Below are 11,906 nucleotides of genomic sequence, written 5' to 3' on the forward strand. Positions count from 1 at the left end.
CCTATAGCTGGCTTATTTAGAGTAGGTCCTCAATAGCACTGGTGGAAAAAAGAGAGGAAAAGAAGGATCGTAAATCAAAAAACTGGATTGAATTCATTATTTTGAAAATCCTCTCAGGATGAAAGCAATCTAAGTGATCATCAACTGATGAATGGATAAAGATGTGTGTGTGTCTGTATATATGTATGTATATACATACATATATACAGACACACATTCACATATATATATATAATGGCCTATTAGCCATAAAAAGAATGAAATCTTGCCATTTGTGACAACATGGATGGATACAGAGGGTATTAAGCTAAGTGAAATAAATCAGACTGAGAAAGACAAATGCATATGATTTTACTTATATGTGAAATCTAAAAAAGAAAACAAACGAACAAGCAAAACAAAACAGAAACAGACTCAAAGTTACAGAGAACAAACCAGTGGTCATCCGTGAGGAGGGAAGTGGGGGGATAAGTGAAATAGGTGAGGGACATTAAGAGGTATAAACTTCCAGCTCTAAAATAAATAAGTCACAAAGATGTAATGTACAGCATAGGGAATATAGTCAACGATACTGCAATAACTCTGTATGGTGACAGATGGCAACTAGACTTATGGTGATCATTTTGTAATGTATAAAAATATAGAATCACTATGCTGTACACCTGAAACTAATAGAATACTGTATGTCAATTATAATTTAATAAAAAAGTAAAAATAAATTAAAAATTATCTCAGGGACAACCAGAAACTAACAAATCATAACCATTACATTTTAGTCTATCCACTGTCCAAAAAACTGTGGCCAAGTTTCACCTTTTATTTTTTCTTCAATTTGTTTTCATAGACAAGGGAGCCCAAAGAGACCTCTCTCTGGGCTACTGGAAAACAGAATTCCAGTATTTTTTTTTTTTAATTTATTTATTTTTGGCTGCATTGGATCTTCGTTGCTATGCATGGGCTTTCTCTAGTTGAGGCAAGCAGGGGCTACTCTTTGTTGTGGTACTCAGGCTTCTCATTGCAGTGGCTTCTCTTGTTGTGGAGCATGGGCTCTAGGCATGCAGGCTTCAGTAGTTGTGGCACGTGGGCTCAGTAGTTGTGGCTTACAGGCTCTAGAGCGCAGGCTCAGTAGTTGTGGTGCACGGGCTTAGTTACTCCACGGCATGTGGAATCTTCCCAGACCAGGGCTCGAACCCGGGCCCCGGGCATTGGCAGGTGGATCCTTAACAACTGTGCCACCAGGAAAGCCCTAGAATTCCAGTATTTCTTCTGATCATTTCTCAATGCTAACTTTTAGGAATCTTACTTCTATTTCCAATATATCACACCACAAAAAGAGTCTTCTGTATTGGATGTAAAATTGACTTCTACATCTAATAATGACTTACTAAAGCTTACATTTTATTTAAGTCCATAAATTTTATAGATACAAACAGAGCAGAATTTGAGTAAGTTTGGGTGGATAATTTATTACACAACAGGGTTGAAAAAAATCATAAATATAAGCTATTTTTTTAAACCTAATGGAAATTTTAGAAAAAAATATACTACCAAAATAAAAACTCACTGGATGATCTTAATAGAGAACGACAATGATAGAGGAACAAAATTAGTAAACTGAAAGATGGATCAACTAAAATTATCTTATCTGAAGAACAGAGAATTAAAAAGATTTTTCTTTTAGTGAACAGACTCTCAAGGACCTATGGCACAATATAAACAGAAAAAGCTAACAGTCATGTCATCAGAGTCTCAGAATGAAAAGGAGAGTTTGGTGCAGAAAAATATTTGAAGTGATTAATGAATGAAACTTTCCCAAATTGGGCAAAAGACATGAACATACAAATTCAAGGTAATCTATACGTTAAATAAATGGGAATAATTAAATTATTGCACATTGATTTGATGAAATGGAATACAACCATCGTAAAATAGTGTGCAATTATGCATGTAAATATGGAATAGATTTTTTAATGTAAACATGAAATTTGTTTTATTAGAATAGTGAGATTATAGGTATTATTTGGGAGGCAATCTTTCTTCAATTTTGTGACATTATTTTTACAATAAAAAAAAAGAAGGAATATGCCAGTACCTTGGCATTTATTTATTGAGGTATCACATCAAAGTATTCTGTTTCCCACACTACAGAGAAAAGATAAAACATCAGTTAATTACTGGAGAAACATAGCTTCTACACTCAACTGTACATCCGTATGGATGATATCATTGGCCCAATGACACCCAAATTGCAGTGAAGACAGAAGCTTATAACACCCAGACACTATAGGGTTATGACAAAATACCCTTTAGAGTTCCCAAAATAGTTTCAGGAGTATTGACAGCTTTACTGGAAAATATGTTTCCTTAAGATGGATAGTCATGAGGCTAACCAACTCCAGATTACTACTGTTTGTTATTAAACATCTGCTTTTTCTTTATCTATGGCTTTCTCTCTACTTTCATGGAAAAGGGAAAATAATATGCTTAGACTTTGCCTAGAAGTGTTGATTATTGTATTAACAACTAGGAACATTTCAATACATAAAATTATTCAAGTTTCATATCACATCCTTTTTCATTAACCATATTCCCAATAGGCTTATATAATTAAAAGCAGTGTCAAGCCAAGCCCTAATGTCTACAAACTCATGGAACAATTGTCCAAATTTCTTCCTCTTAAAGTTTTATTTTCTGATTTGGAAAATAGGACTTACCGAGCCAACCTTTCATTAAATACTAAATTCTTCTCAGCCAACTCCCAGGGTGGGAGGTAATTTTATTGCAGTATATCAATAGCAATACACATGGAATTTGCAGAAATTTGTGGGCAAGCCGCACAACTATCTCATAGTTCACTGCACCAATTTTTTATCTCACCAGCTAAATATACATATCCCCCCACATCCAGGCTAGAGTTCCCCTCCAGAGGCTGACAGGAAAAAAAGGAAGAAATATTGTATAGCACACCTAAACCTAAAAACTCAAAGCATGTTAAAACATCTTATTTTTCACAGCAATTTACTTTGTGTTCCCTCAAAATCCTAATTATCAAGAGTGCAGTATCAATTTCTAAAAGATTCAGAACTAACTTCTTTTGAGAATTAATGAGTTCATGTTGCAAAGACTGCTGTCCTTGTGCAAGTAACTTAAATCCTTAAGCCTTAGATTTATCATCAGTAAGTGTAGCTGTGAGTAAGAATTAAGAAAAATGGAAACAATGAATACAATGACTTCTGGAAATTTGACTATGAGGTGAGGCAATGGCTAAGAGAAATATGATGTGAAAGAGTTCTTTTTTTAGGGTGTTTGTGTTTGTAAACTGGGAAAGTCTTGAGAATGCTTAAAAAGCTGATAAGGAAAGATCCAAAAGAAAGTGAGTGGAGGACACAAGTAGAAGAAGGAATAACAAAAATGACAAGATTTTTCCTCTCTAAAATCCAAATTCTTCTTGACACCTGCATTCGGATGTCTCAAAAACATTTCAAATGTAATATATTAAAAACTGAGTTTTTCTCTCTCCCCTGTAGTGGTTTCCTTCTCGAAAGACATCACCATCCAGCCATTCAGACAATCCAGTAACAGAGGAGTCAGGCTTGACACCTCTCTCTCAGCCACGCCTACACTCAATCCATCATAAGAATCTCTCGAATTATTTCATTTCTGTCCACAACCCCATGAGACTCTAGTCAAGACAATCACTCGTTCATCTAGACTACACAGCAGCTTCCTGTTATCTAGCTCTTTATGAGCTGTTCTCCCACTCTGTAGCCACAAAATCCAATTTTGTCACCTCACAGCTTAAAACCCTTCAGTGACTTTTCATTGTTTGCAGATTGAAAGCCAAATCATTAGTATTGCCTACAAAGCCCTTTTTCTGTTTCAAGCCTCAGTTGACAGCAAGTTGCTCCTCACTCTTTCTGCTGTAGCCTCATATTATCCGACTGGCCTTTGTACCTGCTGTTCCTTCTACTGGGACCTCTCTTCATTCCTTACTCCCTATTCATCCTTTAAACTGAAGCTCATAACCATTTCCTCAATGAAGCCTTAGCAAACCTGGAAAGTCAATCCAGCTCCAGAACCATATTTTTCTCCCTTGTGGAAACTCCTTTAGAAGTGATTCTACATGTATTCTTGTGTGTATCTGAGTGTGTGCCTATCTGTCTCTCAAGCTCTAGGAGAGCACAGATCCAGCCTGATTTTGTTCACTGCCATGTGGAAAATGTCCAGTGACACTTAGGAAGTACTCAATAACCACCTGCTAAATAAATAAATATATTTCTATAATAACCCTATGAAATTGTTCAGTTGGTATTTTGCTGTTACTGCTGTGTTTTTGTTTCTTACTGATGATAAATCTAAGGCTTAAGGATTTAAGTTACTTGCACAAGGACAGCAGGCCTCACTGGTGGCCCAGTATTTGGATACATCTCTCCTTAGTTCTTGAACTAATGCCTTTTCCACTCTGCCACAATGCCTCGTAAATTCAGTAAATTTCCAATCGAATGTACAGCTCAGTGACTATTTAGACTAATTCAAAGTTTGGGTGTACCTCCCTCATGGTTCCACCTGCATTTTGTTTTATATCACCACCTTCAACTCATGATCTTCCCCTGAGAACTGTGGTTTTTCTGCCAGAGCTTTCCAATAGCACTTACAGTGAAACATTTCACTATAGCTTGATAATTTGTGTTCCCTCAAAATTCTAATTATCAAGAGTGAAGTATCAATTTGTAAAAGATTCAGAACTAACTTCTTTTGAGAATTAATGAGTCTAAATTAGAGATTATCTTTAATAAAACTGCTAATTCACATTAACTGTGTCACACTCAGTCCGTTAAATTCTACATGTACCATAGATAAATTAGTCTTAGCCAGAAGTTTCTGAGAAAGCAATTTAGAATATGCTTAAATTGAAATAAACTATGTCATTTGTCCACTTTAACAACACAAAGCACTCAGAGTACACTGAAATGCCAAGTATTCTGGAACCATAAGATTTGGCATATTCATTACTACCATTTTCCAAAGATGTAAAGTGCTATAAAATACATTGAATATTGAAGCTATAATAAATACCCTTCCTCCCAACATCAGCTCCACCAAACTGCCACATCATGTCTCATTATAAACTGACTATGGCATCCAAGGACCTCTACTTCATTAAGGTCTCCTCTGCTTTTATTTTCTGCACCAGACATTAGACACTTAAGCAATTTCTACCATGTCTTATTCATGACTGTATGTCATTCTGTGGAAATTTCCAACATTGTCTTGGACTCAGAATCAAGGAAAAATGGAAACCTCATTACTGAGTTCAATTGTGAGCACCGTGTAGGAACTCTAAATATATCATTTTATTTAATCCTCACAAAAGCCCAAGAGATCAATATCTCCATATTATGGAAGAGAGAGGGTCAGGAATGATCCCTGATCAACAAGAGTCCAAATGTACTTATTTCTAGTAAATTGAGAGTTTGGGAACTTTTCCAGCAAGAGGGAAGAAGTGTTCGAACTCTGCATATAGGACTGGTTTGGCTTCTTCAAGACCAAATAAGTCCAGTTCTTAATCAGTGCCATCTGATGAAAAGAGCAGTTTGACCTTCTTTATCAGTTTTATATTGCTACTTACAAAGTCTCACTTGCTGGGGGATATAAGACAGACACAGAAATATTAATACTATGATTTCTTTATGAAAATGGTATCACAAGACAAATTTTAGTTTGGCAATAAGTGTCTAGCATCTATTTTTCATAGTAAAATCATCAACAAATGTCTATTTGTTGTAGCCCACCAGACCAAACAAATGAAGAGGAAATAGGCAGTCTACCTGAAAATGAATTCAGAGTAATGACAGTAAAGATGATACAAAATCTTGGAAATAGAATGGAGAAAATACAAGAAACATTTAACAAGTAGCTAGAAGACCTAAGAGCAAACAAACAATGATGAACAGCACAATAAATCAAATTAAAAATTCTCTAGAAGGAATCAATAGGAGAATAACTAAGGCAGAAAAACAGGTAAGTGATCTGGAAGATAAACTGGTGGAAATAACTACTGCAGAGCAGAATAAAGAAAAAACAATGAAAAGAATTGAGGACAGTGTTAGAGGCATCTGGGACAACATTAAACGACCCAATATTCAAATTATATGGGCCCCGGAAAAAGAAAGGGACTGAGAAAATATTTGAAGAGATTATAGTTGAAAACTTCACTAATATAGGAAAGGAAATAGTTAATCAAGTCCAGGAAGCACAGAGAATCCCAAACAGGATAAATCCAAGTTGAAACACACCAAGACACATATTAATGAAACTATCAAAAATAAAATACAAGGAAAAAATATTAAAAGCAGCAAGGGAAAGCAAAAATAACATACAAGGGAATCCCGACAAGGTTAACAGCTGATCTTTCAGTAGAAACTCTGCAAGCCAGAAAGGAGTGGCAAGACATATTTAAAGTGATGAAAGGGAAAAAACTACAACCAACATTACTCTACCCAGCAAGGATCCCATTCAGATTTGACAGAGAAATTAAAACCTTTACAGATAAGCAATAGTTAAGAGAATTCAGCACCATCAAACCAACTCCACAACAAATGCTAAAGAAAATTCTCTAGGCAGGAAACACAAGAGAAGGAAAAGATGTACAATAACAAACCCCAAACAATTAAGAAAACGGGAAAAGGAACATACATATAGATAACTACCTTAAATGTAAATGGATTAAATGCTCCCACCAAAAGACATAGACTGGCTGAATGGATACAAAAACAAGACCCTTATATATGCTGTCTACAAGAGACCCACTTCAGACCTACGGACACATACAGACTGAAAGTGAGGGTACGGAAAAATATATTCCATGCAAATGGAAATCAACAGAAAGCTGGAGTAGCAATTCTTATATCAAACAAAATAGTCTTTAAAATTAACACTATTACAAAAGACAAAGAAGGACACTACATAATGATCAAGGGATCAATCCAAGAAGAAGATATAACAATTGTAAATATTTATGCACCCAACATAGGAGCACCTCAATACATACGGCAAATGCTAACAGCCATGAAAGGGGAAATCCACAGTAACACAACCGTAGCAGGGGACTTTAACACACTACTTTCTGAGAAAGCAATTTAGATCATCCAAAATGAAAATGGACAATCATCCAAAATGGACAGATCATCCAAAATGAAAATAAATAAGAAAACACAAGCTTTAAATGACACATTAAACAAGATGGACTTAATTGATATTTATAGGACATTCCGTCCAAAAACAACAGAATACACTTTCAAGTGCTCAAGGAACATTCTCCAGGATAGATCACATCTTGGGTCACAAATCAAGCCTTGGTAAATTTAAGAAAATGGAAATCATATAAAGATCTTTTCTGACCACAATGCTTTGAGACTAGATATCAATTACAGGAAAAAGTCTGTAAGAAATACAAACACAGGGAGGCTAAACAATACACTAGTTAATAACCAAGAGATCACTGAATAAATCAAAGAAGAAATCAAAAAATACCTAGAAACAAATGACAATGAAAACACGATGACCCAAAACCTATGGGATGCAGCAAAAGCAGTTTCCAGAGGGAAGTTTATATCAATGCAATCCTACCTCAAGAAACAAGAAACATCTCAAACAACATAAACTTACATCTAAAGTAATAAGACAAAGAAGAACAAAAAAATCCCAAAGTAATCCGAAGGAATGAAATCATAAAGATCAGATCAGAAATAAATGAAAAAGAAATGAAGGAAACAATAGCAAAGATCAATAAAACTAAAAGCTGGTTCTTTGAGATTATAAACAAAATTGATAAACGATTAGCCAGACTCATCAAGAAAAACAGGGATTAGACTCAAATCAACAGAATTCAAAATGAAAAAGGAGAAGTAACAACTGACACTGCAGAAATACAATGGATCATGAGACGTTACAACAAACAACTGTATGACAGTTGGATGTAAAATGGAAAACCTGGAAGAAATGGACAAATTCTTAGAAAAGCAAAACCTTCTGAGGCTGTACCAAGAAGAAATTGAAAATATAAACAGACCAATCACAAACACTGAAATTGAAACTGTGATTAAAAATCTTCCAAGAAACAAAAGCCCAGGACCAGATGGCATCACAGGCAAATCCTATCAAACATTTAGAGAAGAGCTAACACCTATCCTTCTCAAATTCTTCCAAAACATAGCAGAGGGAGGAACACTCCCAAACTCATTCTACGAGGCCACCATCACCCTGAAACCAAAACCAGACAAAGATGTCACAAAAAAAGAAAACTACAGGCTAATATCACTGATGAACATAGATGCCAAAATCCTCAACAAAATACCAGCAAATAGAATCCAACAGCACATTAAAAGGATCATACACCATGATCAAGTGGGGTTTATCCTAGGAATGCAAGGATTCTTCAATACATGCAAATCAATCAATGTGATAAATCATATTAACAAATTGAAGGAGTAAACCATAGGATCATCTCAATAGATGTAGAAAAAGTTTCGACAAAATTCTACACCCATTTATGATAAAAACCCTCCAGAAAGTAGGCACAGAGGGAACTTTCCTCAACATAATAAAGGCCATATATGACAAACCCACAGCCAACATCATCCTCAATGAAAACTACTAGAACTAATCAATGAATTTGGTAAAGTAGTAGGATATGAAATTAATGCACAGAAATCTCTTGCATTCCTATACGCTAATGATGAAAAATCTGAAAGAGAAATTAAGGAAACACTCCCATTTACCATTGCAACAAAAAGAATAAAATTCCTAGGAATAAACCTACCTAAGGAGAAAAAAGACCTGTATGCAAAAAACTATGAGATACTGATGAAAGAAATTAAAGATGATGCAAATAGATGGAGAGATATACCATGTTCTTGGATTGGAAGAATCAACGTTGTGAAAATGACTATACTACCCAAAGCAATCTGCAGATTCAATGCAATCCCTATCAAACTACCAATGGCATTTTTCACAGAACTACAACAAAAACTTTCACAATCTGTATGGAAACACAAACGACCGCAAATAGCCAAAGAAATCTTGAGTAAGAACAATGGAGCTGGAGGAATCAGGCTCCTGGACCCCAGACTATACTACAAAGCTACAGTAATCAAGACAGTATTGTAATGGCACAAAAACAGCAATATAGATCAATGGAACAGGATAGAAAGCCCAGAGATAAACCCACGCACATATGGTCACCTTATTTTTGATAAAAGAGGCAAGAATATACAGTGGAGAAAAGACAGCCTCTTCAATAACTGGTACTAGGAAAACTGGACAGCTACATGCAAAAGAATGAAATTAGAACACTCCCTAACACCATACACAAAAATAAACTCAAAATGAATTAAAGACCTAAATGTAAAGCCAGACACTACAGAACTCTTAGAGGAAAACATAGGCAGAACACTCTATGACATAAATCACAGCAAGATCCTTTTTGACCCACCTCCTAGAGAAATGGAAATGAAAACAAAAATAAACAAATGGGACCTAATGAAACTTCAAAGCTTTTGCACAGCAAAGGAAACCATAAACAAGACCAAAAGACAACCGTCAGAATGGGAGAAAATATTTGCAAATGAAGCCACTGACAAAGGATTAACCTCCAAAATTTACAAGCAGCTCATGCAACTTAATATCAAAAAAACAAACAACCCAATCCAAAAATGGGCAGAAGACTTAAATAGACATTTCTCCCAAGAAGATATACCGATTGCCAACAAACACGTGAAAGGATGCTCAACATCACTAATCATTAGAGAAATGCAAATCAAAACTAAGAGGTATCACCTCACACCAGTCAGAATGGCCATCATCAATAAATCTACAAACAATAAATGCTGGAGAGGGTGTGGAGAAAAGGGAACCCTCTTGCACTGTTGGTGGGAATATAAATTGATACAGCCATTATGGAGAACAGTATGGAAGCTCCTTAAAAAACTAAAAATAGAACTACCATATGACTCAGCAATCCCACTACTGGGCATATACCCTGAGAAAACCATAATTCAAAGAGTTATGTACCACACTGTTTATTGCAGCACTGTTTACAATAGCAAGGACATGGAAGCAACCTAAGTGTCCATCGACAGAGGAATGGATAAAGAAGAAGTGGCACATATATACAATGGAATATTACTCAGCCATAAAAAGAAATGAAATTGAGTTATTTGTAGTGAGGTGGATGGACCTAGAGTCTGCCATACAGAGTGAAGTAAGTCAGAAAGAGAAAAACAAATACCGTATGCTAACACATATATATGGAATCTAAAAAAAAAAAAAAAAATAGCAAGAACCTAGGGGCAGGACAGGAATAAAGACGCAGACGTAGAGAAAGGACTTGAGAACATGGGGAAGGGGAAGGGTAAGCTGGAAGAAAGTGAGAGAGTGGCATGGACTTATAAATAATATCAAATATAAAATAGATAGCTAGTGGGAAGCAGCCACATAGCAGAGGGAGACCAGCTAGGTGCTTTGTGACCACCTAGTGGGGTGGGATAGGGAGGGTGGGAGGGAGACACAAGAGGGAGGAGATATGGAGATATATGTATATGCATAGCTGATTCACTTTGTTATAAAGCTGAAACTAACACACCATTGTAAAGCAATTATACTCCAATAAAGATGTTAAAAAAAAATAAGCTAAGCTGACAGAACAGCACTTGCCTGTTACTGTTACTCTTTACATAGTAAAATCAACTAGTATTATTAACCCAGCCCTTGCATGATGTGTTCAAGATTTAAGATATGAACATGTCCTTAGACCAGTTTATCTTATAAAATCATCAATTCTATTTGCATTGCAAATCCTCTGGCTATATTTGTGTGTTTGTTGGCTTGTTTGCTTTAAACCTGATTCATTTTATAATGACAACCTAAGAATGTGCTTTAGCTTAGGTTTATAGTGAATTAATAGATTAAATTCACATAGTGCCATGGTGTCTGGAATTAGGAAATGATTTGCCTTTGCTCTTTTTGAAAGGGAGGAAGTAGTTTTGTTTTCACATGCAAGTGCCATGTTTTCTCAAATACAACAAGCTGAAACTGACGTTTAACCTGGAGAGGCTTCTGTGAATTTATATGAATTTTCATTGGGATTTAAGAAAGATTGTATTTCCTGATTTAGTCGTACATATGATTGAGATGGGAAGGGCAATATTTTATTACTCTGAACTGGAATCTAACACAAAATTCTGATGAATGAAAGAAGGAAGGAAGGCAGGCACGCTATGTGATTCACACTTATTATAATACTGTGTGGATTTAAAGTTACTGATTTTGAAGTAGGTAAGAGAAAGATGCACACTACCTAGGCCCTTATTTTTAGTCTGACACCAATGATGCAGTAATAATCATAGTCACTGTCATTTGTTGAGCTCTAGCCAGGGTCTGGGCATTGTGGTAGGTACAATTCATCATTATGTCATCTGGTCCTCATCACACTCCAAGAAGTGGGTATGATTATCACACACATTTTATAGATGAGGCACCTGAAGCTTAACAAGACTTATGGAACTTGACGAAGGTGGCAAAACTAGAACTATAAAGCAAGAAGCCTGCCACATCTGACTCCAGAGTTCATGTCCATTACATGCCTGTCCATTCATTTTACTTTTTTCATTCTTCATTTTGTTTTTCTATTTTAGACAGAGGTACACATAAAGTACTTCTAAGAAAATCATCCTTTGTTTTAAGCCCTAAGCATCCAGAGATGACATAATCAGTGAGCACAAGATCCATTCAGATCTGTTTAAAACACACACACACACACACAGCATTTCTTCCTGCACATCCTCACAAATCAGATCAAACACTGTTAGAGAAGAGCCATGCTACAATTATAAGACTCTAGATTTCAT

Source organism: Neophocaena asiaeorientalis, unplaced genomic scaffold, assembly GCF_003031525.2.
Source record: "Neophocaena asiaeorientalis asiaeorientalis breed wild unplaced genomic scaffold, Neophocaena_asiaeorientalis_V1.1 scaffold229, whole genome shotgun sequence".
Classification (NCBI taxonomy): Eukaryota; Metazoa; Chordata; class Mammalia; order Artiodactyla; family Phocoenidae; genus Neophocaena; species Neophocaena asiaeorientalis.